The sequence below is a fragment of the Panthera leo genome, chromosome C1 (assembly GCF_018350215.1).
Source record: "Panthera leo isolate Ple1 chromosome C1, P.leo_Ple1_pat1.1, whole genome shotgun sequence".
Lineage (NCBI taxonomy): Eukaryota > Metazoa > Chordata > Mammalia > Carnivora > Felidae > Panthera > Panthera leo.
The window spans coordinates 171441929-171469432 of NC_056686.1; the positions used below are offsets into that span (position 1 = coordinate 171441929).

The window sequence follows — 27504 nt, forward strand, 5'->3', positions numbered from 1 at the left end:
TGATAGTTTAGGATTTTCTACATAGGCAATAATGTCATCTGCAAACAAAAAGTTTTATTTCTTCGTTTCCATTCTTCATATCTCAGTATATTATTTTCACGTTGTATTAACTAGGACTTCCAGTACAATGTTGAATAAGAGGGGTATCTTTGCCTTTTTTCTGATCTTAGGGGAAAAACATATAAGTTCTTACCTTAAGTATGATATTACCCATAGGTTTTTAATGATTGTTCCATAGTTCTTGGATTTTTTCTTTCTTTTCTTCTTCTTAAACTTTTATCTGTTTGCATTCAGGTTGGAAATTTTCTATTGACATGTTTCAAGCTCACTGATACTCTCTTTGTCCATATCCATATCCTTCACTTCTGTTAGTCTTTGGTTTTTAGCATGTCCTTCTCAAACTTGCTTTGAGTTTACATCTCTCTGCTTACATTACGCATCTGTTCATACACGCTGCCTACATTTTGCATTAGCACCTTGAAGATATTAATTGTGGTGATTTTGAATTTCCTACCTAATTATTCTAAAATCTGATTTGTCTCTCAGCCTTGTTTTAATGTTTACTTTGCCTCTTAAGACCATGTTATTGCTAGTCTTTTAGTATGTCTTGTATTTTGTTGTCATTGTTGAAAACTGGACATGTTATGTTGGGTAATAGAAACTGAAATAATTAGGCATCTCATGTGAGGATTTATGTCAACTTGGCCAAGTGCTGGACTGTGTTTAATATTTGCTGTAGTTGTGGGTGCCAGAGGCTTCAGGGTCCTCACTGTCACTTTTTCCCTTTCTTGGCTGTGGATTTCCATAACAAGTTCTTAAACAGAGTCTGTGCCTTACAGCTCAGTTATAATCCACCATTATTTTTCTAGAACCTTGTTGATACGGTGTTAAGAATTTGGGAAGTAGAAACATTCTAAAATCCAAGAGTTAAACCTCAGTTTTTAGTTAGCTTGAATCACTGGGCTGTGGCTCAGAAGCACTTCATACCTTCCCCCCACCACCACCTTTTTTTTCTCTCTTTACATAAGACAGAATGGATAGAGGGGTACGGAGTTGTCTAACTGCCCTTCTGCAGGTCACATAATGCTCTGATAATATTGTCTCCCCTGGATGGTAAACTTTCATTATGGAGACAGCTCTGGGCATATTTCAAAATGGTTACTTATAGTCTAAGTATATTTCAAAATGGGAACTTTTCTCCTCTGCCTGTACTAAATACTAGGGAGATATTTCTGCAACTCTCAGTGAGTACCTTATAAGGTTACTAAAGATAAAACCCATAGAAATTTAGGACCACCACTAGGACTGGACCCCAGGAGTCTCTATCTGTCAAGCCGGTGCACATTCAGCCTGCAGAAAGTCATCAAAGTTACCAGTTAAGTGTTTCTACCAGTTACTGGCTCCAGCCAATTCAGCTCCAGGTAAGTTATTCGTGTCTGTACTCATCTTTACTTGCCTGTCTCTCCAGATTTCTGAGGGGCTGTTGTCCTATGGTCTCAATTCTCTGGAGGATCTAAAAAAAGGCCAAAATTTTTGGTTTTCTCAATTTTATCTTCTTGTGAAGATGGGGATAATGAATTCCCAACTCTTTATATGATAACAGAGAAGTCTGTGAAAGGATTTTTTAACATCTGTTAAGTATGATTCTGAATAATGAAACTCTATTCAATTGTTCATGAAGAAATTCCCCGTAAGGAATGAAAGTCTCTAAGTGAAACACTAGGAACAAAATCTTAGACCTAAAATTGACTTGCTGTCTTCAGTACCATCTTTCCCTCTGTTTAGAAAATTGTTTTTGTACCAACTAGGAGTTCTTCAGGTACAAACGACAAATAGACGACTCAGTTTAGCCGGAGCCAAAGACTAATATTACTCGTATGAGTGGACTTCCCAAGGCCAAGTTTACATTCAGCTTGACTAGAGTCAGGGGCCCAAAAACCATATTCAGGGTTTTTTTTGCTTTTATCCCAGTGAGGTAGGAGGTGAAGCATGATGTTTGGAATCCCAAAAGGACCACGTGCATATCAACTATCAATTTATTACCTCTCAACTCCAAATCCACTATTTTCTTTCCTGTTCTGCAATAATGGATCTGGACTCTAAGATTTCTCCTTTGTAGAGAGCAAGATGTTAATTTTTGTCAGGATAGGATGATGTAAGTACAGGCTTGGAGAAAAGGTCGTCTCCTTCTGGTTCTAATGTACTTCTATTTTTTATTTTTTTCTGCTCTTACTGTTGACAGTATTATGTGTTGGTGTGGGACAGCCCAGCTATATATGCAGAGAAACTAGCCTCTCAATAAGCTTACAGCTCTGGCTCAGTGACCACCTCAGTGAAGCCATTCCTACACCAATGCCACACATCTGAACTGTGCACTATCCAGCCAGCTCATGATCTCTCGATGCTTCTCTTTCTTTCTTACACCTGCCCTCCAACCTCGGCCTACCTCAGCCTGGACGGCTGTTTTCTCCTTGCCACTCTCACCATAATTTCCTCACCCCCTTGCTCCCAGAAGTGTATGCTAGATCAGCCCACCTGTACCCTGAAAAGGTGTCTATTTTCTAATTAGTTTCATGCCCACTGGCCTTAGCCCAACTGCACCCTAGAGAAATATTTCTTGCTTGCTTGATGACTGCACACCAGCTCTTACCTGGAGAAACTCAGAGAGCTTTTCTGTCTTCCAGTTAAACTGTGGTTAAAGCCATACTTCTCCAATGAGGTCTGACTCCTAGCCTTGGGAATAATGCCTTTCCAAGTTTGTTTCTTCCTTAAGTACTCTAGGGTATCTCCAGGCTATTCATTAGACCCCTATAGAAGCTCTATAGTTACACTCCCTTTTTGAATTACTTTGTGGTTTATATCTTGACTGTACCCTCATTGATAAAATATATCATTGGTGACAGAGTTGTTCCCAAAGGACAAGTTCAGGGAAAACATAATGTGATTATTGTGTATTTCACTGATTGAGAAGGCACTATCACATAGATTTATTAGATTATATATAAAGGAATATTATATTATTTATTTCCTATATTGTGTTCCCACAAATTGCCATATTTTAACCATAATTCTGGTTTCTTAGTGGTAGGATCAAATGTTTTTAGCACCGTTGCCCTGTGTGGATAGTATGTTTAACATTGTTACTTTCTACTGTATCCACAAAAAAGAAAGAAAGAAAGAAAGAAAGAAAGAAAGAAAGATGACCACAACATCTGATCAATATTTATTCATAGCTAGGCATAAACATTTGTGAAGGGTAAGCATGAGAAGAAATATTGGAAAAACTCTAAATTTTTGAAAGATGGCATGTTGGTATACAAGCCTACATATGACAATTCTTTTGCGAATCATATATTTCTTACCAATTTCCACAATTTTTTATTTCGTCTGATTAATAATTTTGTTAAATAGTTTTACAAATTACCTTTTCTTTTTTTAAAAAAAAATTGTTTTTATTTTTGAGAGAGAGAGAGAGAGAGACACAGAGAGAGAGAGAGAGGGAGGGAGCACAAGCTAGGAAGGGACAGAGAGAGGGAGATACATAATCCAAAGCAGACTCCAGGTTCTCACTGTCATCACAGGGCCCAACACCGGGTTCGAACCGACCATGGGATCATGACCTGAGCCGAAATCAGTTGCTTAACTGACTGAGCCCCACAAATTACCTTTCTTAATTCCTGGGAGAGTATGCAGACAATTTTTTATGCCGTTGCTAAATTAGCCATTTTTCTCTTTCATTTATACCAACTTTCTATTGTATGTTCAAGAAACATCTCTTGGAATTTCTGATCATCCCATTACTTTTATTATCACTTTAATAATTATATATTCTCTCGTGAGCATTTTATAATAAAAAAAGTTATTTTTTCAAATAAATAGGTTTCATATGCCAAAATATTATGAAATATGTAACCGTTAATTATGAATTTAGCAAATACATATAATAATGAATTATAAACAAACATCCCGTAAAAAAATATGAGAAAATTATCTGCCTTGCCCATTCAAAGAAATGTTACTCTCCTTAACATTGAAGGTCTTTCTTCTCCATCCTAATACATTGTGAACTAATAGGTTTTTTGGTTATTAGTCATCTGGTCTTGACAAAAATAATCAAGAATCCAAGTTGTTGTTTCAGGAAATATTAGTAGAAATTGGCTATCATGATGTGTTTGTGTGCATGGGTGTGTGAGAGAGAAAGTGATTCTTTTTGTTTTTAAGTTACAGCCACTCTCCTATTCCTATAGAATGTCTACTCCAAAATGTTTTTCACTGTAATATAAATTCCAATAATTGACTTGGCAAATGGCATAGGGATGAATTAGAATTTTGGTGGCTATTGTGGGAACCTTTTGGCATCTTAAGTATAATACATCTAACAGAAGCCATAGAAAAAAAATGGAGGGGAAGTATTAAGCAATAATAGTTGGCCTTATTATTATTATTATCATTATTTATTATTATTATGCTGAGGCTTTAAAATGAAATTAAAATCCAACATCTCTTCCCTCAGAGAAATTCTGGAAAGGTCAAAGGAAAGAAACAACTAGCCTTGAAATCATCTAAAATGTCTTTCCTCTGCTCCAAATCCTATACCCTACTTTAATCTTACCTCCTATTTATATAGCTTGCCTCCCCTTCCATGCTCTCCTAAATCTATATATGAACCACCCTTTTATTTAAGATTTTCTGCAGAGTGCTACCTAAATTTTAATGATTGGCTTGAAAATATTTTCAAAATATATTTTGAGGTATCCTTGACAGCTGTTGTAAAAGAATCACTATTCTCTATTTTTATTAATGGACTAAGACCAGAAATAATATATTTAATTTAAAAAAACAAATTGGGATGGGAATTTTCAGTCCTGAACAATCTTTAATTTAAGGACAAATATTTTCAGAGGCTTTAGAAAACTGAAAAGCTAAGAACCAAAGCAAACATGGCTTTTCAGAAAAAAACTGGACTCTGAAATAGAAACAAACCAAAGGATCATAAATACAGAGAAATTTATTAGCTAGGAAGGAGCAGAAAGTTTCTAAAACTACAGAGCTGTAGTGCATTACCTTGGTAGTGATTTGCCAGCTGAAGATGGTACATTAGCTAAGGAAAGATCATTGGCTATCCAAAATTATCCAAAGCCAATAAAAAAAAAAAAAAAAAAAAAAGAACTGAGGGAATTCCTAGATTATTGTAGACAATGACTGTAGACAGGACTGAAAATTCCCATCCCAATTTGTTTTTTTACATTAAATATATTATTTCTAGTCTTAGTCCATTAAGAAAAATAGAGAACAGTGATTCTTTTACATCAGCTGTCAGACAATGAGTATTCATTTTTTCTGAAATAGTAAAATCCTTATATCATTCAACTAAATATTTCTTATGCTCTACCCATTGAATTCTATTATCCAATGAGGACTGAAACCCTCCACATTAGAATAAAACCAGAAAAGAAGTGAATGGAATGGTGATGCTGGGTTTCCCAAAGACAGAATTTTATTACTTTTTTTTTTCTTTAATAGAAGGACAGTTAAAAGACAATTATCCAGCATTTAACACCTGAATATTTTCCTTCCTTTCTTTTTTTTTTTTCTTCCTCCCTGTAAGACATGAATGTTTCTGTCTAATCTACATTTTCTCTTGGCCTTAAATCCAACAGGTAATTTTTCTTACATTTGAAAGAGTTTTGAACAGGGGTATTTTGTGGAATTTACTGTGATGAACCACAGGTTTCTATAGCAAACATCATCATGATATTAGCCAGATCTATCAATGAGAAAAATGACAGTTGATTATTCAGAAATGGGGTTTCCTTTATTTAAGAAATAGTAGAATGCCTATATTTTTACTGTATACTTTTTCCTAAATTAAATTGTGTTACTGTAAAGATTTCTAATTTGTTTTAAAGGTTTTTGCTAATGCTTCTCTATGTGTAGTATAGGAACCATGTAACAATAAAAATGATGGTAATAATAATTAGAATAATGTCTCCAAGCATATAAATTGTAACTCAATTTATATTTACCTAGTATAGCTGTAACTTTTCAGATTTATTTTTTGTTAAAGTGGCTTTTTTATGAATTAAAAATTAAAAAGGTAAAGATTAAATTTAAAATACATTTTCCACTTAAAATACAAAGTTAAATATGATGGCCAATGATATCAAAACCTACCACCTTAAAACAAAACAAAACAATACAAAACCTACAACCTTGTCAGGAATTTAAGATTATTTTTTATTGTGCTTCTGTCTATAAAATTATGCCTATACATCTCTATCTGTATCTGAACACACACATAAATATATACAATGTCTACATAAAAATGCATTTTATTTTTTTTAATTATTTAATTTTTATTTTTTGAGAGAGAAAGAGTGAAAGCAGGGGAGAGCAGAGGGAGGGAGAGAGAGAGAGAGAGAGAAAGAGATAAACAGAATCTGAAGGAGGCTCCAGGCTCTGAGATGTCAGCAGAGAGCCCGATATGGGGCTCAAACTCACAAACTGTGAGATCATGACCTGAGTCAAAGTCGGACACTCAACCGACTCACCCAGGCACCCCCCAAAATACATTTTAATTAATAGTAGATTGAACTATAAATCTTTGTTTTTAATTTTATGACAAATATCCTTTCATACTCTGTAGATCAATCTTTTTTTTTAAGTTTATTTATTTATTTTGAGAGAGAGAGAGAAAGCACAAGTGGGGGAACGGCAGAAAGAGAAGGAGAGAGAGAATCCCAAGCAGGCTCTGCACTGTGAGCTCAGAAACCCATGTGGGGCTCAAACTCATGAACTGTGAGATCATAACCTGAACCAAAGTCAGTCTCTCAACCTACAGAGCCACCCAGGTGTCCCAGTAGAGCAATCTTTTTATAACTTATTGTATTTTTAAATTTATTGACAAAATTTTCTCCTTTTATGCACTTGTAAATCTTTTATTTTTCTCAGTATATTTAGTTTTATCCCATTCTCTATCCTTATGTAAATTCAGTTTCTCTCTCTCTCCTTCTCTCTGTCTTTGTCTCTCTATCCTTTCTATTGGGCATGCTGTCCAAGGAGTAATTTTCAGTGTAATTTCTATTATCTTTTTATAACCAGCTTAGAGGATTGCTATATGTCTTTTTTGACATTTCTTCTATATACTGTAATTTGTTAGTTTTCCTTTTATATTATAGTTTCTTAACCTTTCATTTTGTTCCTGTTTCCTTTATTTAAAATTTAATGAATTTATTTACACTTTCCTGTTTAGTAATAAAAGCATAGCCTTCACAATACCCAGAAGTTGGATTTAATTCACTTTATTTTTCAAACTTTCATTTTGTATTTTTAATTTTGTTTTACTCATTCATCTAAGTATTTTAAACATTGATGTTAGTTTTTTCATATGTCTTTAAGTCCAGCTTCACTTTCTTTTTTATTGCATTTTGATCAGCATGTGCTCTGCAATATGACTATTTAGAAATTACTAAATGTGTCTCTGTGACAATGCATTATCTTTAAATTATAAGCTAAATATCAAATTCAAGACTTTTCGCACAGATGATCAGTTTCTCAAACTATGATGCACTCAGTGCCAGGCCAGGGCAGGCTCAACAGTGTTGTGAGAGCACAGCACACACAATGTGAAGCTTATAACTCACTTTCTACAGCCCTTTATGTGGGCCAGCTAGAATTTTCCACGTAAGTATTGTCAATATGAGAGACAAGGCATGATGTTTTAGAAACATTCAATCACTTTTGCGGGCTTAATATTTTCAGAAATCAGGTGATATATCTAAAGTTGTGGCTGAAATATTCTCCAGTTGTGGCTGAAATATTAACCTTTTATCTTTTCTTCTCTTTTAAAATACGTGCTTTATCAGAGAAGGACTTACTACTAATACTAATTTTATAGATATAATCTGCCTTATTATTATTATTTTGGTGGATAAAAGCAGAAGTAACTAAGTTTAAGTTGTTCATCACCTCCTTTTATGTGCCCGGCTTTCTCAAGCACCCCATTATTGGTTAACCACTTAATGCTGGAGGATGGGAATTCCTGACACCGAGTAACATCTCATTAGCATGAACAGCTGGAGGCTGAAAGGGAAGGCACCTTAGGGACTAATTACCTGAGAAGATTTCAATAGCAAACATCTACCTGAATCTTTTCCCCAGAAAGCAAGAGTCTGTTAACCCATGTATAAAGGCTCTGTATGCCTGAGACTATTTATTTGAAATTTAAATGTTATAAAGTCCCTCCGTTGTCATGCTGCTCTGTGACAAAAATCTATCCAGGCCAGTTGCCTCACTCACTCTTATTCCGTGGTGTTATGAGTTTCACCTAGCTGGTGTATTTGATGTGGCTGATCTTGGGGATGTGTGTCAGTGGAGGCCTCAGAGAAGTACAATCATTTTCTCATCACTGCTGTTGTGAGGCACAAGGAAGCCATTTGATTGTATTTGACTGGAAGATAATTAAACATTTGTCAGCTGTGTTTGAACAAGAGCTCTGATCCCAGGATCCCTGGGTTCCAGAGGCTTTGTGAAGTCCCTGAAATTATAGGCGATATTTTCTGTGTGTGTGCATGTGTGCATTTTTTTTTCAGAAGGAGTAGATTCTTTTGAAACCCTAAAGCATTACTGCCATGTACTCTCCCTTCCTCAAGTATTAAGGACCACTTACCTTGTTCTTATTCTTTCAAATTAAAGAAGAATTACTTGTATTTTCAAAAAGAAAAGAAAAAAAATAGATGTGATGTGTATCCTTAAGGGGAAGGGACAGGCTCATGTGACAGAAAGGAGGAGAGATAAAGCTTATTAGTCACATGAGGGGGGAATTTTTTTAATTTTATTTTTAATATTTATTTTTGAGAGAGAGAGCACAAGCAGGGGAGGGGCTGAGAGAGAGGGAGACACAGAATCCGAAGCAGGCACCAGGCTCTGAGCTGTCAGCACAGAGCCTGACGTGGGGCTCCAACTCATAAGCCTTTAGATCATGACCTGAGATGAAGTGGGAGGTTCAACCAAAGAGCCACCCAGACGCCCCCTTCCCTCCAGTGGGGGAAATTTTCAGCCACCTATGATAAAATGAGAAAATACAGTGTTCTCAATTTTAAGGATTGTCTTTTATTCTGAGATCATATTTTTCTATTTTGCCATATTTAAACCTTAAACTCTGATTTCTTTCATTGAACAATAGTGGTAACTACAGGATTGGATTTTGTTTTTGTAATCTTATGTGCTAAAATTCTTTTTTTATTCTTTTCAAAAACTGAAACTTAAATATGGGTATTACAGTTCTATGTCCTCCCCACCCCTATAAATGCACTCCATACTGAGAGTCACTGTCCGAATCAGTCACTGGTATTAGGGTGACAAGCCCTGTGGTTTGCCCAGGACTGAGTGGTTTTCACACTGAACTTACAATGCTGAGAGAAAGAAGTTTGAAAACCACTGACATCAGCAATGAAATGTGTAGATCAAAAAAAGTCTTCTGGGAGGTATATGTGGCAATGTGTAAGAAATACATATCTAAATGGCAGTATTATGAAATTGTGTTCTGTTTTTATTTGAAAATTCTACATCATAGTTTTACCTGAGATCATCCTATCCATTATTCTGGAGGTTGTTCAAATCACTTTATTACTTATACCCTCACCTAGGCTGGATCCTGGTAGTTACTGAAAAAATATAAGGTAGCAAAGGCTCATGAAAAGCCATCATAGTGTAGATTCTTTTTTTTTTTTATTTTATTTTTTAGTTTTTAAAATTTATATCCAAATTAGCATATAGTGCAACAATGATTTCAGGAGTAGATTCCTTAGTGCCCCTTACCCATTTAGCCCATCCCCCCTCCCACAACCCCTCCAGTAACTGTCAGCTTGGTCTCCATATTTATGAGTCTCTTCTGTTTTGTCCCCCTCCCTACTTTCATATTATTTTTGTTTCCCTTCCCTTATGTTCATCTGTTTTGTCTCTTAAAGTCTCAGATGAGTGAAGTTATATGATATTTGTCTTTGACTAATTTCACTTAACATAATACCCTCCATTTCCATCCACGTAGTTGCAAATGGCAAGATTTCATTCTTTTTGATTGCTGAGTAATATTCCATTGTATATATATATGCCGCATTTTCTTTATCCAATCATCCATCGATGGACATTTGAGCTCTTTCCATACTTTAGCTATTGTTGATAGTGCTGCTATAAACATGGGGGTGCATGTGTCCCTTCGAAACAGCACACCTGTATCTTGTGGATAAATGCCTAGTAGTGCACTTGCTGGGTTGTAAGGTAGTTCTATTTTTAGTTTTTTGAGGAACCTCCATACTGTTTTCCAGAGTGGCTGCACCAGCTTGCATTCCCACCAACAATGCAAAAGAGATCCTCTTTCTCTGTATCCTCACCAAATGCTATTGTTGCCTGAGTTGTTAATGTTAGCCATTCTGACAGGTATCAGGTGGTATCTCATTGTTCTTTTGATTTGTATTTCCCTGATGATGAGTGATGTTGAGCATTTTTTCATGTGTCATTTGGCCATCTAGATGTCTTCTTTGGAGAAGTGTCTATTCATGTCTTTTGCCCATTTCTTCACTGGATTATTTTTCTTTTGGGTGTTGAGTTTGGTAAGTTCTTTATAGACTTTGGATACTAACCCTTTATCTGATATGTCGTTTGCAAATATCTTCTCCCATTCTGTTGGCTGCCTTTTAGGTTTGCTGATTGTTTCCTTCGCTGTGCAGAAGCTTTTTATTTTGATGAGGTCCCAGTAGTTCAGTTTTGCTTTTGTTTATCAATTTTGTTTATCAATTTGTTTGTCAATTTTGTTAATTCTTTCAAAGAACCAGCATCTGGTTTGATTGATCTGTTCTACTGTTTTTTTGGTTTCGATAGCATTAATTTCTGCTCTAATCTTTATTATTTCCTGTCTTCTGCTGGTTTTGGGTTTTATTTGCTGTTCTTTTTCCAGCTCCTTAAGGCATGAGGTTAGGTTGTGTATCTGAGATCTTTCTTCCTTCTTTAGGAAGGCCTGGATTGCTATATACTTTCCTCTTATGACTGCCTTTGCTGCATCCCAGAGATTTTGGGTGTGGTGTTATCATTTTCATTGGCTTCCATATACTTTTTAATTTCCTCTTTAACTGCTTGGTTAGCCCATTCATTCTTTAGTGGGATGTTCTTCCGTCTCCAAGTATTTGTTACCTTTCCAAATTTTTTCTTGTGGTTGATTTTGAGTTTCATAGCGTTGTGGTCTGAAAATATGCACGATAGGATCTTGATCTTTTTGTACTTACTTAGGGCTGATTTGTGTCCCAATATATGGTCTATTCTGGAGAACGTTCCATGTGCACTGGAGAAGAATGTATATTCTGGTGCTTTAGGATGAAATGTTCTGAACATATCTGTTAAGTCCATCTGGTCCAATGTGTCATTCAAAGCCATTGTTTCCTTGTTGATTTTCGATTAGATTATCTGTCAATTGCTGTGAGTGGGGTGTTGAAGTCGCCTACTATTATGGTATTACAATTGATGAGTTTCTTTGTGTTTGTAAATAACTGATTTGTATATTTGGGTGCCTTCACATTTGGCACATAAATGTTTACAATTGTTAGGTCTTCTTGGTGGATAGACTCCTTGATTATGATATAATGACCTTCTGTATCTCTTGATACAGTCTTTATTTTAAAGTCTAGATTGTCTGATATAAGTATGGCTACTCTGGCTTTCTTTTGTTGACCATTAGCATGATAATGGTCCATTCAAAACACATAGGGTCACAGAACGGATAATAAAACAAGATCCATCTATATGCTGTTTACAAGAGACCCACTTTAGACCTAAAGGTACCTTCAGATTGAAAATCAGGGGATGGAGAACCATCTGAGTCCATTGACATTAAGAGTGAGTACTGAAAGATATGAATTTATTGCCATTATGATGCTTGTGAGTTGGAGTTTCTGGTGGTGTTCTCTGGTCCTTTCTAATCTTTGTTGCTTTTGGTATTTATTTATTTGTTTATATATATATATATATATATATAATATATATATATATATATATATATATATTATATATATATTTTTTTTTTTCATCTTTTCTCCCCTCAGAGAGTTCCCCTTAAAATTTCTTGCAGGGCTGGTTTAGAGGTCACACAATCCTTTAATTTTTGTCTGGGAAACTATCTCTCCTTCTATTTTGAATGACAGCCTTGCTGGATAAAGAATTCTTGGCTGCATATTTTCCTGATTCAGCACACTGAATATATCCTACCACTCCTTTCTGGATAGGTTTGCTGCAAACCTGATCTGTCTTCCCTTGTAGGTTAGGGACTTTTTTTCCCTTGCTGCTTTCATGATTCTCTCCTTGCCTCAGAATTTTGTGAATTTGACTATGATATGCCTTGTTGATGGTCGGTTTTTGTTGAATCTAATGAGGGTCCTCTGTGCTTCCTGGATTTTGATGTCTGTGTCTTTCCCCAGGTTAGGAAAGTTTTCCACTATGATTTGCTCACATAACCCTTCTACCCCTATTTCTCTCCCTTCCTCTTCTGGGACCCCTATGATTCTGATGTTCCTTTTTATGTGTCACTGATTTCTCTAATTCTTAAATTGTGCTCTTTTGCCTTGTTCTCCCCCCTTTTTTCTGCTTCATTAATCTCTATAAGTTTGTCCTCTATATCACTGAGTCTCTGTTCTGCCTCGTCCATCCTTGCTGCCGCTACATCACTCCATGATTGCAGCTCAATTATAGCATTTTTTATTTCATTCTGGCTATTTTTTACTTCTTTTATCTCTGCAGAAAGGGATTCTAATCTATTTTTGACTCCAGCTAATATTCTTATTATTGTGATTTTAAATTCTGGTTCAGACATCTTGCTTGTATCTGTGCTGTTTAAATCCCTGGCTGTCGTTTCTTCGTGCTCTTTCTTTTGGGGTGAATTCCTTCGTTTTGTCATTTTGAAGGGAGAAAAGGAATTAATGAGGTAGAAAAATTGAAATTAAAAAAAATTAAAATAAAAAAATGTTAAATTAAAAATTAAACACACACAAACAAATGGAATAGATGATGCTAGATCCTAGGTATGTTTTGGTCTGGGTGTTGAAAGTGGTTTGACAGATTAGAGGAAAAAAAAGGGAAGGGGGAAAGAAAAAAAAAGGAAATTGTATGAGAATTTGAAAAAATGAATACACTGAAGTAGACTAAAATGAGATGATGGGGTAAAATTGAATTTGAAAAAATATACACAAAAGTAAATACTATAGTAGAAAAAATTAAAGAAAAATATTTTTAATAAAAATTAAAAATATGATTTTTTCTTTTTCTCTATTCAAGAAAAAAAGAAATGAAAGCGAAAAAAGATAAGAAAAAGAAAAAAGGAAAAAAGGAAAAAAAGGAAATCGTTTGAATATTTGAAAAAGTGAATACACTGTAGTAGACTAATATAAAATAATGGGAGTTAAATAGAATTTGACAACATTTACATAAAAGCAAAAATATAGTTAAATTAAATAAAAATATTTTTAATGGAAATTGAAAGTAAAAATAATTTTTTTCTCTTTCTGCATTCAAGAAAAAGAAAAGAAATGAAAAAGAGAAAAAAAGAAATAAAAGGAATTTTTTTGAAAATTTGAAAAGGTGAATACACTGAAGTCGACTAAAATAACATGATGGAAGTAAAATAGAATTTGAAAAAAATTACACAAAAGTAAGAATATAGTAATGAAAACTAAAGAAAATATTTTCAATAAAAATTGAAAATAAAAATGAATTTTTTCTCTTTCTGTATTCAAGAAAAAGAAAAGAAGTGTAAAAGAGAAAAAGAAAAAAAAAGAAGGGGGTGAGACTTGTGTTCTTGAAGAGTGAAGTTGGCCCGGTTGGGCGGGGCTCATTGTAACAGCTCCACTCTCCACTAGATGGCGCTGACAGCCTACTGGGGTGTACTCTTGCAGCCCTCCTAGGTGCGCATGCGCAGGAACAGTGAAAATGGCGCCAGCCAGCTCCCCAATCTGTTTTCCTGGGATCAGCAATTGCGCACCTGTCCTCTGTCTTCAGCTTTCTGTCCACTCCCTGCTTTTTCACTCTCCATGACCAGCCCCAGGCAGTACCTCTGTCCCGAGTTTTGTCTCAGATGCGGCTGTTTTCCCCGACCCGTTACTTCCGAAGGGCTGCGGCTTTGACCCGTTCCCCCCCTCTGTGGGAGGGTCTCACCGAGCAGTGGCCGAATGAGCAATGGCCGAATGTCGGCTGCACCCAGGAATGCTTGCTGGACCCTGCTGCTGCCAGTGCCCCAAGACTGCGGCCAGGTGCCAGCCTGCCCCAGAAAAAATTCACGAGATAGTATAGCAGCAGCGTTTCAGAGATTATGGAAAATCACAACACACATCTGGGACCAGGCTTCACCCTTAACGACCTTGCTCCAACACCAGCGAATGTGGCCGTTTTCTGGGGTCTGCCGGGACCAGGTGGCTTCAACAGTCTCTACCAAACGTCCTTCCAGCAGTGGAACCGCTTTTTCCCATGTGGCCTGAGAACCTCCCGGACCCCACTCTGTTCCTGGGGATTCGCCCTTCCCACCAGAGCACCATCAGGTAATGAGCTGCGGAGTTGCAGCCTTTGTGCTCCCCTTGTTTACAGTCTTAATGGAATTTAAACCCTCTCCTTTCTCCTTTCTCCCTTTTCAGTATAGTCTCTGCAGCTGTTTCCAATTTTCCACTTTCTCTCCAGCTGCTCTTGGGGAGGGGTGCTGTTCTCGTATTCTCCCCCCTTCCCCAGTCTCCATCCTCTCTCTGCCCACAAAGTGGTTCCCTACCTTCCGCGGCTTCTTGCTCCCCAAATTCACCTCTCTGCGCCGTGTACCTGCCGAATTCTGTGGTTCAGGTTGTGCAGATTGTTGTGTTAATCCTCCAGTTTTCTAGGTGTGTAGGATGGTTTAGTGTTGGTCTGGCTGTATTTCATGGGTGCAAGACACGCAAAAAAAAAAAACTTCCATGCTTCCGGCATCTTGGCTCCTTCATCACAGTGTAGATTCTAATGGCATATGTTCCCTAGGCTTCCAGTGCAGAAACTTTCAAATAGTAGATGTTTATGTTTGGGGCATTTTCCGGAGAAGTGATAGAGAAGGCAGCAATGTCTTACCTGTGACATTACCTGTTACGTGCACATCCAGTATTGCCTGCTGTCTGACTCATGTAAATAGTATTTGCAAAATAACATCGTGCTGTCTGCAAGGTGTGACTGTGAACAGAGGGCCTTTGTCATTTTAAGGTTGTAAAAATGAACTAATTGGTATGTCTTATATTTTCCACTGTTTGAACAACAAATGTGTGTAGGTATCTATGATTGTAATATTTACCAATTAATCTAAATAGTTCATACTTAAGTTATAAAGGGTTTCAGGTGGTGTTAAGTATTACGTACCAACATGGCTGAGACATATTGCCCAAATATTTGGCCAAACACTATTTTGGATAGCTGTGAAAGCGTTTTTTGAATGATATTAATATACACGCAGATGGACTTTGAATAAAGCAGATTATTCTCCGTAGTGTGGGTGGACCTCACCCAATCAGTTGAAGGCCTTAGCAGAACAAAGACTGACCTCCCCTAAGCAAAAGGGAATTCAGTTTGCAGACTCCTGGTCTCGTGACTGCCAGTGTACCCTGAAGATTTTTGACTTGTACCTCCACAATTGTGTGAGCCAATTCTTTAAAATCAATCTCTCTCTATGTATACACACGTCCTGTTGGTTCTGTTTCTCTGGAGAGCTCTGACTAATACAGTGAGTATATCTTTAAGTTGTTCTTGTTCAGACACCATTTAGCTTACCAGCATTTGTATTTCCCAATTTACACAGTGTTAAAGCGTATGGGGATTCTTATATTGTATCAAATGTGAACAGTTAAAATTTCAAATTCTTTTAAATTTGCTGTACATTCACCTAATTAATGGGGTAGTCTGATTGTCTCTAAAAAGTGTCTGAACAGAACTTACTAAATTTGAGAAGATGATGATTAAAAATCAAATATAAAAAATGGGAATCTTGAGATAAACAAACAGCTGTTGGTTGATCTATTACTAGTAGATAGGATTTATGTGGACTTAACAGAAGTGTGATTATTGAACGGCAGCAAAGATTAAAGTTAGTATCAATCCATATGAGGCCTTAGTTATGTGAAAGAAGCTGAGAAAAAGAAAAGAAAATCTAAAAAAAAAGAAAAATTGCTAGATTCTAACAAAGTTTAAAAAATTCAATTATAGAAGTGAAGAATGGCAATTACTGATGACTATTCTTGAGTATAGAAACTGAAAATAGTAAGACAGAAATTGATGCTAAAAATAAGTAGCAATAAAGAATTCTAGATGATTTGAGTAATCTGCTTACTTATTTTATAAAATAGTAAATATTATCTTTTGGAAAAATTTGAATCTTGAATTTTTCTCTCACCTTCCTGTGAATCTCTTTCCTCTTTACCCTGCCTATCCTTTGGAATAAGACATGAGGCTTAGTGCCACCAGAGATAATGCATATAACCTAGTAGCATATCTAGCTAAAGAGTAATCACAGTTAATCCAAGATAGAACAGGGAAGAAACAGATCCTTTGGAGTGGAAGAGAGGAAAGAATTAAAAATTAATTTCTACTTTTCTCCTACAGCTCTTTTATCCTGGCATTTAACCTGTAGAATGTGACTCTTGTGAGGAAAAGAAAAAAGAAAAAGAAAAGCAAAACAAGGAAGGATTTTGTTGCAGGTTTAATTTGGGGCACAGAGATTGGATGTGTGTCATGTTCAGACTTTAAAAAGACCTATGGGCTATCAAGAATTGCAGCAGGGTCTAATCAACCTGGGGGACGATGAAGACCCCTGGAAGCATCATGGAGAGAATATGCCTTGAATTGTACCAGATAAAAAAATGGGGCAATGTAGGTTGTTGTATATAATACAGACACATATATATACACATATAAATATTACATATCTGTGTGTGTGTATATATATATATATATATATATATATATATATATATATATGTATATATGTGTGTGTGTGTGCGCGCACACACAGATCTGAGCCATATTCCTTGCCTATTAATCACAAAGACATTTAAAATTTCTGCCCTACCCAGACACTTGTATCATAAGGACAGTGGTGAAAGAAAAAGTAAACAGACCTGTAAAGTTGTTTTACATTATAGTACATGGTGATAAATTGCTGGGAATTTTAAAGTTCTCAATCTACCTCTCCTTTCTTGCCCATCCTTGCAAGTCTCTAGGTTTTCAGTGGGACTTCAAAACAAAAAAAAGAAGAAATTTAGATTAATTACAGATGACAAAATAATGGTATACAATACTTTGTATAATTTAATTTCTAGTTTATAAAAGGCACAGTTTAGTTCTTGGAAAACCTTGCCATACCCTGAGGAACGCAGTCTTTCTTTTTAGTACTTTTTCTAAGAATAGCATCTGCTATGTGTCAGATTCATGCATATGAGAAACATGGAGTCATCTAGGTAAATTTGACTAGTTTACAGCTCAGCGGCCAAATGTATCTCAAAGTCCTGATGATTGAAACTTACTGAAAATATCCCATGCTATATTTTCAAGTTATGTTTTTACTATCTGATAGCCAAGACAGGATAGGTACTGTTGACTTGAGAGAAGAGCGCTAGTTTATTTATTTTTAATGTTTATTTTTGGGAGAGAGAGAAAGAGAGCATGCATGCACATAAGTGGAGGAGGGGCAGAAAGGGGGGGGACAGAGGATCCAAATGGGGCTTTTCACTGACAGCAGAGAGCCCGATGTGGGGCTTGACCTCGCAAATGACTAGATTATGACCTGAACTGAAGTTGGATGCTTAATCGACTGAGCCACCCAGGTGCCCCAAGAGTGCTAGTTTAAATAGAATAATTGGGGAAGGCATCCTTTGGTCAGAGGCCAGATGAAAGAGGTAATGGAGAAAACTGACTATTGGGAGAAGAATGTTCCAAGCCAGGTACATGGTGTAAAGTCCCTGAAATAAGAGCATGCTTTGTGCATTCAAATAATAACAAAGAGGCTCATTTTTGGAACAGACTGAAATAAATAGAAGAAGTAGGAGATATTGTCATAGAAGATGGAAAGGAAACAGTTTATACAAGACTTTGTGCAGAATTTTAAACACTTTTACTGTTAATAAAACGGGAGTGATTGAGGGTTTGAGCAGAGACGTTATGTGATCTTTTTTCACTTTTTACTCTGAATATTTTCAAATAAGTCTTATATATTTTTACGAGCAACTTTTGAAAGTTTGTGACTGTCAAAGTTTTAATTCACATAAATTGTCAAATTTAGTGGAATAAAGTCATTTATAATATTCCATTGTTATCCATTTAATGCCTGTATATCTGTAGTGACAACCTTGTTTCATTACTCATATTGGTAATTTTATTTTATATCTTTCATTCTTTTTGGGAGCAAGAATTCCTGTCCCCTCAAAGGTCCTTCAGGCTGGACCAAGAATCGAACTGACATGAGACAGATTAACAGGAGAAAATCAAATTGGTACATATAGGGAATCCACATAGACATGGAAACTCCAAAGATAGGCACAATGAAGTATATGTGTCATCCTGAACTAAGGAGAAGGGGGTGGGTGTCTGGGACTTCAGAGGAAAAAATGCAATTCACAGGGTGATAAAAGAGCAGATGTTTGGTAATTTGATGTTTGCCCTACCATATACTTGGATCATTCAGATAAAATTTATCTCTGCAAATAACCCTATTCTGGAAAGACTCCCCCCCCCCAATTTAGATTCTTCTGTGTAGTTAAGGGAGGGTCTCAAGTGCCTTCAGCTCAGCTCAAAATAATCCACATGCCCAAGTGGCACCTTCTGGGGAGGGGTACTATTCTGAACCCCTTCAATTCTCATCAGTGTGTGGTTGAGTGCCCTCCCTAAAGAATGTGGTGAGAAAGAAACCTCAAGAGAAGGCAACCTGGCTAAGTGCGTAGGTGACATCCCTCACGACCCTGTAACATGAGACCACCCAATCAGACTGTATGTCTATACATTACCCATATATGGGAGACAAAGAAGTACAAAATATATAAAAGGCCACGTGGTGTTTGGGGCTCAGTTTTTCAGTAAGAACCCAACTGAGCCCGCGCTGGCACGAATAAAGTTGCTTCCTGGAAAGAAAGGCCATTGCGTCATGACTCTGTGTGAGAATTCTACAAGTGTAGCTAGAGGTTTATCAAATGTATCAATCTTTTCAAAGAACAAGCATTTGGTTTTATTGATATATTTGGTTCAGGATTTCATTTACCAATGATCTCATTTTTATTATTTTCTTTCTTTGGATTGTTTTGAGTTTCTCTCTTCTTTCTCTAAATAATTCTTTGGAGTCCTTTCTTCTTTTGTAAGATAAACATTTCGCCCTATAATTTTCCTTCTAAGCACTGTTTTAGTTGCATTCTATAAATATTGGTGGTATGTTTTCATTTTTATTAATTAAAATATTTTCTAATTTTCTTTGTGACTATTCATGGCTTGGTTAGTAAAATATTGTTTAGTTTCCAAATATCTGGAGATTTTCCAGATATCTTTCTATTCTTGATTTGCATTTTAATTTTGGTCAGAGAATACTTTGTATGATTTCCGTTCTTGAAATGTGTTCAGGTTTGTTTTATGTCTTGTGTAGGGTCGTTTTGGTGAATGTTTCATTTGTACCTGAAAGTGTGTTCTGCTGATCTTGGGTAGAATGTTTTGTCATTCAGTTCTTCTATATCCTTAGCGGTATTCTGTTTCCTACTCTCAACTCATGAGGGACAAGTGTTGAAGTCTTTAAGTACATTTTTAAATGTAGGTTTTACTATTATTGAGTTATGGTGAGACCAATAGGTCAGGTGATGACTGACATTGAAAAGATAGTTTGTTCCTCACAGCTTCCAAGAGAGGGTATGCCAGGCCACACAGAACTACACAAGGAAACATCAGGGTTGGTCAGGAGGTCGAGGGAGCAAGGGGAAAATATGGACAAGGGCCTTAATTGTGGTTTCTGTGGGGAAAAAAACAGGTGACATAGTATAAGCAGGTTTAAGAATTAGCTATTTTGAATAATTGCAGTGATCTCTAGGACATAGGAACTGTTGCTGGTTGCTGCTACCTAGCCCAGGTGGGTTATCAGTGGTCCTGACTGTAAGAGCCTGATAAAGAAGGCAGTTGGGGATATGGGCTCTTGACTGATCAGTTTGCATATGAAAAGTGTGCGCAAAGACAAATAATTTACCATCTGTAGGAACTGACTAGCCCTTAGGGCACAGTCTCTTCAGGGTTAACAAGACTTCCAATGTCAAAGCCACCAGAAATATAGAAAGTAAAAAAAAGACAATTCAACACCATGGGTGCATTTGTCTATTTCTCTTTTTACTCATTTTGATATTAGTTTCATTGCAAAGCTCTGTTATGTGCTTATACATTCAGCATCATCATATCTTCTTGGTGATTTATCATTCTTGTCATCATGTAAAGTCCCTCTTTTTTCTCTGGCAATATTCCATGTGCTGAAGTCTACTTTCTCTGATATTAACATAGGTGTTCTACATTTCTTTTGATTAATTTTGGGGAATTACTTAATTGAAATTAATTTTTGATTTTGTATTACATTTTTCATCTTGTAACTTTTAACTTATATATGTCTTTATACATAAAGTGTATTTCTTATGAGGAGAATATAGTAGGGCATTTTATAAAGTCAGCTGAATTGTCACTACTTTTAATTGAGATGTTGAGACAATTTACATTTAAGTGTTGCAATGATTGAATTTAATTTCCCACCCTGTGCTTATTTTCTAGTTGTTTTAATTACTCTTTGCTTCTTATTCCTCTGTACTTGGACTGGATATATTTTATTATTACATCCATTACTGACTTTCTGTTGTATCTATTTTTCTAAGTTTTAGAAGTTTCTCTAGATTTGGACTATCTTATTACAGTCTGCTTTTAGATAATATATCAGTTCACATATAGTCTACGAATCTTAGTCAACATATACTTTCAATTCTCCTTCCTAGCCTTTGTCTTATTGCAGCCCATATTTTATATGTGTTATATACCCCATACCTTGATACTTTTTTTTATTTTTGGTCTTTAATAATAAACCACCTCTTACAGCAATTAAAAGTAAGCAAACTGACTTTTACATTTATCTTTATTTTTACCAATTCCAAGGTACTTCATTTGTTTTTGTAGATGTGTGTTTCTCTCTGGTATTGTTCCTTGTGCTTGAAAACTTCTTTGAACATTTTTTTGAAGCCAGGTCCGCCAGAAATAAATTCTAGCAGCTATTATTTATTGGGAAAAAATCTATTTCACTTTTAGTTATAAACATATTCTCACTGAGTGTAAATGACAGGTTTTGTTTTCTTCCACTGCTTAAAGATATTACAGTATTGTCTTTGAGGTTGCGTTGTTTCTGACAAGAAATCTTGCATATTTGTTTCTTTGCTCATCTATAGGTAATGTGTCTTTTTCTTTGGCTGCTTTCAAGATTTTTTTCTTATGTTTTGCCTTCATCAATTTAAACATGATGTATCTACTTATGTATGTATTGTATTAATTGTTAATAGTAAAAATATTTTTCTTCTATATCATCATGATTTGTTTACATGATTTTTTTTCCCACTGTTTGTTCTCAGTGTATTCATTTGAATGATTTCCACTAACCTATCCTTAAGGTCACTGATCATTTACTCAATTGTGCCAACATAACTCTCCATCTCTGGCATTATCACTTTCATTTCTAACATTATATTTGATTTAAAAGTTTTACCTGTCTACCGGGATTCTCCCACATTCGCACATGTCCGTGTTTTCTACTAGATTCCAAGCATATTGATTCTAAGCATATTCATTATTTTAAAATTCACACTGGAAGTACCTGGGGGGCTCCATCAGTTAAGCATCCGACTCTTGATCTCAGCTCAGGTCATGATCTTATGGTCCTGAGGTTGAGCCCTGCATCAGCTGAGCGTGGGGCCTGCTTGTTATTCTTTCTCTTCCTTTCTCTCTGCCCCTCCCCCACTTGCACTCTCTCTCCCTCTCTCTCAAAATAAATGAATAAACATTTAAAAAAGAAAAAAATCACACTGTTAGTCACAATATCTGGATCATTTCTGAGTTTGATTCTGCCAATTGCTTTGTCTCTTGACCATGAGTTTGTTTCATTTCCTCTTATTTTGTTTGTGTGACTGTGTGTGTTTGAGTCAAATTTTTATTGGATACTAGGATTCATATGTAAAAGAGGAAAGATTGAGGTAAATAGTATTTATAACTGGAAATATGTTCTCCTCTTTCATGCAGTAGCATAGGGGTACTGAATCAATCTTGTCAAAATTCAAACTTAAAATTAGTCTACTGGTGCCTTGTACTTAGGTGGGGGACTGGGATTCAGAGAGCAATTCTTTTCTTTTTTTCTTAAGTTTATTTATGTATTTTTGAGAGAGAGAGAGGAAGAGGGCATGAGTAGGGAAGGGGCAGAGAGAGAGAACCCCAGGCAGGCTCTGCACTGTCAGCACAGAGCCTGATGCAGAGCTCGAACTCACTAACTGCAAGATCATGACCTGAGCCAAAACCGAGCGTCAGTTGGCTTAACCAACTGAGCCACCCAGGTACTCCTCAGAGAGCACTTCTTAATGTTTGTGCTACAACCTCACTTTTGAACTATCCATGTATGCTGCACAACAGAAGAGTTCATTCTCTCTCTTAAAACATGTAACCTTTCCCCAGGGGTGATTTCTGATGTTTGCAAATTTGTGTCTTGCTAGGATTCTGCTAGGGCCTGGGGCAGGAGGAAGACTGTTCCAGCCTCAATAGTGGGCCTCCAGTGTGGGATTTTCTCAGCATTTCTGTCATTTTCCCTATGGCAGACAGCCAGAATTCTGCCTTGTGTTTCTCTGGTTCTTGTTGGGGAGACCATTTTTGATATAACATCCCTGCCTTGGGAATTTTTCATCAGCTTCCTCATGGGTAGAGATCTTTCTTCTATATCCTTCCCTTTGCTCTTGGGGTTTGCTATCCCTCCCTTTGATGTGAAACGCTTTTCAGAGACAGTCCATTTTCTTTACAGAGGCCTGATCCTTTTCCCTATGCTTGCCACACAGAGGGGTAACTCTAGGTGTTTTCCAGCCTTGTCCTCTGTTTTCTTATGACTGTACCATAACGTTCCGAAAGAAAGAGACCGTGGATGGGGGCAAACTCCCTTTGCATCTCATTCTCATGGGCTCCACACTGTCAAATCAGCTCCCAGTTGGCCTTTAGATTTTTATTAATATTTTAGCTCATTTGATCCTCCTTGTTTATATGTTGGCCCTGCCTTTCTTTCTTGTTGAGAAGGTTTAGGCATGCAATTTCTTCTTAGGAGAAGGAGCTGTCCTATTTCAAACTACATATGTGGCTCCCTGAAAGCTCAGCTTCCTTATGGGTTCAAGAAAATTTACAATTTTTTTTCTGGCTTACTTCTAGTTATTAGAGTAGAAATGATACTTTTTCAGCTAGCTACAAACAAGCAGAAGTGGAATTATCCTCTTATTTTCTTCAGACACATTCACTCAATTAATTCATTAAAATATTCGATAAATACATTCCAACAAACCCAACTGTGGACTCAAAATTAACTGATCAACTACAGAGTTACCCTCAAGAGCAACACATTTAGAAAAGAAATTTTGAGTCTGTCCTGCCTACAACTGATCCTATGTACCATGGCTGTTTTAAAATTCTTAAAATTGGACTTTCATCATGTAATGAATGGCTTAGAAAGTCACAATTAATTCCTATCAACATCTAACCTACATTTATTTGCCTTATTTTCAACTACCACCCAATTAGTTTTCTTCCTTATGCTTCCACAATCAGAATGTTCTTCCCCATTTTTTCCCCTTCCAGAGACTTACAGCCTCCAAGGTTTCTTTACCAACTACTAAGTTCTCATCCAATATTGGTGCCTCTCAGCGCTTTTATAACACTAACATTCTGAACCATACAACTTAGCACATAATTATAGAAATATATTTTTCTGTTTCTTTGTTTTTTTTTTCTCTGGGTCTTGGCTTCGTGGGAGGAAGGGAAGGAAAAGTAACTCCTCATAGTATTTTAATGTCTTCCATGTGGCCTAGCAAGTTCTGGTCTCCTGTATTTTTATGACAAACTAGAATATTAAGTAAATAAATTTGCAATAAACTCAGGAACAGGTCAAATATTGTTAAATACTCTACTTGAATAAATATATGGAATGCACTTAAAACCCTGAGGGACAAATATGTACTTTCTGACAGCTGGATATCAGATTAATATAGTGTACAAGTTTAAAGTTTCTAATATGAGGGAAAATGACACAGTAAGATTAATGGTTTTCCTTGCAACTACATTAATTACTTTGGGGCTTGATACAGCAATCATGGTCACACATGTTGTCATTTCAATATATATGTAGAATATAATGTAGGCAGATGTGCTCATTTTGATGATTTTAATCAAAGATCTATTTATGTGACACTTATCTCCAAGTTATTTAAATGTTTGGATAATCTAATTACACTCATTTTAATTATCAGTGTGGAAAGGAGAAAGAATGAGATTGCTCTAATTTCTCTCTTTTCTAGAATGATAACTCTTTCCAAAGAGAGGAGTTTGAACATGTCTGTGATGGTACTAATTCTTCACAAGTCCAGTCAGGGATAGACTTTCTAGAGAAATTGTGTGTGTGTGTGTGTGTGTGTGTGTGTGTGTGTGTGTATACACAGAAAGTATTTTTGTGTGCCCTGATAGAGAAGACATAGTATGAAACTCTTTCTACACATGTACGTTGGGAAATTTGCAAATAGAACCAATTCCCTGTGCCCTGATAGAGAAGACATAGTGTGAATTTCTGTGCCCTGATAGAGAAGACATAGTGTGAAACTCTTTCTACACATGTATGTTGGGAAATTTGCAAATAGAAACAATTCCTAATATATCTCTTACCAAATGAGTCAGTAGTTGCAAGAGTAAGCAGTATTTTTTTAAGTTATTTTTTTACTTATAAAGAAGTTGAAATGGATTGGTAATGACACAATTTGTGATTTAGAATATTCATCATTATGTCCATTACAGGCAAAGTGAGGGTGGACTGACAAGAGGTCAGAGGGTATAAGCTCTGTATAATTAGATACATTGGGTAACTTGTCTGCTCTTACACCCAATACATTACATTGGCTAAGGGTGACTTGATTTGTTAATGCATTATGAGAGATTTTACCGGGTGTTTTTCCTTTCCAAAGCCACTTAAATATTTATTGTCTGAGCAAGTTATAGTTTTCCTCAAGGTCAAAGATGCCTGCCTTTAAGTAAATCATTCTATTAGTCCCTGAGAATTCTTTCCTGTTCTTGTTCGAACATATAACTACATCCTTAAATTTCAGACTCTAATGCCCTTGCTTATAACTATAAACTCCAATATTGGCTGTTTTTAGCAGATACTTAGAGTAATATTAAATCTCATTTACATATTACAAACTGATTCCCAGTACAAAAATGGGTGGTTGGGAATGATGGGGATGGTGAGCAAAGGGAGAATGAAATTATGTGGGGAAAATCGATCTTGGTACCCTGCGGCAATAAGAAATTATTCATTAGTCAACATAAACCACCTCATTTAAATGTCTCAGATTCGCACACTGAGGAAGCAAAAGTCAGACATCTCTAAATCTTTTAACATGCATAAATATTGCATCAAGAGTATTAACAAATACATTTTCTTTGATTGAATATTTTGTATTTTAATTTTATAAACCCATTTCTATTTTATATCAATTATAAGTAATAGCATTTATTAATGATTCCTGGTGAACTAAAATTTTTGCAACAAGGATTTAGAGATGAATTCTCATTGATTAGCCCAATGTTTTCCTTATTTTAAAAGATCCCACATTTCACCTACCTTTCTCTCTTCAGTACTTCAGCATTCAAAAGATGATATATACATCACTAAACAAATCAGTCAGGAAAATCAATTGTTCACATTTTTCTTGTTTCTACACAAAAGAATATCTTCCATAATGCCTCGTTCTTGTAGACAGTAATCACATCTTTTGACCCCTTTAGGCTTTTCTAAAGAACTTCATAAAATTGCAATTGTCGTGCCATCTTTATTTTACTCTCATATACTGCCAATTTAAGTTTTTAATACTATTAATTGTATCAGTTATTCCTCTTAAAGTTTTTGCTGCGAAGGGAAACATACAGCATACTAAATCCTAGGATAAAAAAAAATTCTAATTTAGAATAAATTCTGAGCCCAACCATGGAAGCAAAAAAGTTATTTATGTTCCTAGATGAAATAATTTATCTTGCTTTGAAAACACACTGATAAATATACACATATCAGATATACATAGAGATAGATTTAAATATAGGGCAGAATAAGATTATAGTTTTACTTCTTAGAATTTAAAAATAGTAATGCTCTACTGTTTTTAATTTCCAAAATGAAATAATAATAATTATAGGCTTTAAAAACATCTTTGTTATGAGTAGTTTTGGGGAGGGAAATTTATATATATGTATAAAATCCTTTCTTAATATACTACAGAATATCTTATATTGGTAATTATCAAAGTGTAGAGGAAGATTTAATGATAGTATATAATTTATTTTTGTGAATTTCTTTACAAAGACTTTAAAAACATCTTTTTTAAATGTTTGTTTATTTTTGAGAGAGAGAGAGCAGGGGAGGGGCAGAAAGAGAGAGGGACAGAGGATCTGAGTTAGGCCCTATGCTGATAGCAGAGAGCCTGATCTGGGTCTCAAACTCACGAACTGTGCTGTCATGACCTGAGCCAAAGCTGGACGCTTAAACAACTGAGCCACCCAGGTGCCCTCTTACAAAGTCTTTTTAAACTAACTTTACCTGAGGTAGAGAAAATGGAATTTCTTTCTTGTCTTTGTTATTATTATTCATCTTGAATATCTTTAAGTAATCTAGCACATCTGGTGCAATAAACACAAAAACTAAAATAGGGATGTATGTCCATTTGTTTTCAGCTGTCCGGGAGCCTATCAGTTTTTGTGTTCAGATATAGTTGTTTGGGTTTTACATGAAAATGCTATTTTATTTGCTTGTTATTTGGTTTAGCTTATATTTTCACCTATAAACCTGCCTATAATAATTATAAATCTGCAACTTATCAATTGGAAATATACGCTCCCAAATTACACTGTTACACCTCTGCAACAATTTTTCTTCTAACACTCAGTTGAAGGAAAATTAGACAAATACATTTTGCAGTAAAGTTGAATTGGCTTGTAAAAGAGGGTATTTATGAAGTGTATATATAAAGCTAGCATCTATAATACTTTAATGAAAGCATACACATACACCTATATGGTTAACTGATCAATAGGTCAACAGGAACACTTTAAAATTCTTGTCCAACCTCAGCTAACACTAGAGATTTGATAATGTGCTGAAGACATAATGATCTGGATAAATTATATATATTGTTCAGT

At 35.8% G+C, this 27504-nt stretch overlaps 1 long non-coding RNA gene across 2 annotated transcripts in view; it reads left to right on the forward strand.

Annotated features, from left to right (window-relative positions):
• Positions 1-932: 932 nt before the first annotated feature.
• LOC122228029 overlaps positions 933-27504 on the forward strand; it is a 106353-nt gene continuing 79781 nt past the window's right edge. For both annotated transcript variants that reach the window (XR_006206362.1, XR_006206363.1), the window contains exon 1: positions 933-1421. This is a non-coding gene — a long non-coding RNA (uncharacterized LOC122228029). The remainder of the gene's footprint in view (positions 1422-27504) is intronic.